Source organism: Echinops telfairi, unplaced genomic scaffold (assembly GCF_000313985.2).
Source record: "Echinops telfairi isolate 266 unplaced genomic scaffold, ASM31398v2 ScPeMD7_7469;HRSCAF=8507_1, whole genome shotgun sequence".
NCBI lineage: Eukaryota > Metazoa > Chordata > Mammalia > Afrosoricida > Tenrecidae > Echinops > Echinops telfairi.
In genome coordinates this window covers 25,038,871-25,039,915 of record NW_022111373.1, presented here as the reverse complement: position 1 = coordinate 25,039,915, position 1,045 = coordinate 25,038,871, and positions in this window count along the sequence as shown.

Here is a 1,045-nt window from a genome sequence, read left to right as displayed (position 1 = left end):
TTGGTTTTTAGCTGCTGATAGTGAGTTTCCTGATTGTCGCTTCCCACAGATGTGGTCAATTTTAGTTTTGTCTATTCCATCTGAAATAATCCAGGTGCGTTGGAGTCTTATGTGTTGTTGAAAAAAATATATGTTTCTATGAACAAGTCTTTGGTTTTACGAAATTCTATTCTGTGACCGCTAGCTACATTTCTATCTCCAAGACTATATTTTTCCAACTACTGCTCCTTGCTCTTTGTTTCCTACTTCTGGTATATGATTGCCGTAATTATCAATGTGCCTTGATTTCATAATTACCAATTTTCATACTGAAGATGTTTGCAGAATTCATCAATTTCTTCCTACCTGTGTTATGGTTAGTGCATGAATTTGAATAGTAGATGCAGTAACTGTATTTCCTTTGATCATCCTTTCACACACAGGATTGTCCTTCAAAATAAATCTTGAAATGTCCTTTATGTTTCTTTTAAAACTTTTTATTTTCAATTAGGTGAAAGGTACACAGTGGTCAAAAGTTTACATTTAGCTATTCATAAATTCTGATTCATCTCACCAGAAATTGAGCCATGGGGATGAGTTCAGTTCCACCTCTGAAGGGCCACACTCTCAGGGTCCCACCAGTCTCTATCTGACCACTAAGCCTAATCCCTTTTATGATTCTGAATTGTGTTGTATCTTTTCCCATCATTCTATTTACGACATTCTAATGTAATCCGTCTCAAAGCTCTTGTAGTGGTATTAGGGCATCGTTGATTTCACTTTTTCCCCAACAGTTTTATTGGCATATAATTCACATATCATACAATTCAATAGCTTAAGCAAATAAAGAAGAGTTGTACAATCATAACCCCAATCAGTTTTAGAAAATAGTTTTATTCTTGTACTCATGGTTATTATCTCCCCATTCTCCTCCCAACCTCCCCTGCTACACTCCCAAGGAACCATTAATTCAGTTACTGTCTCTGTAGATTTATCTATCTTGGAATCCAAGATATACCTTGGATATACCTATCTTGGATTACCTATTAAGAATAAAAAAGAAAAA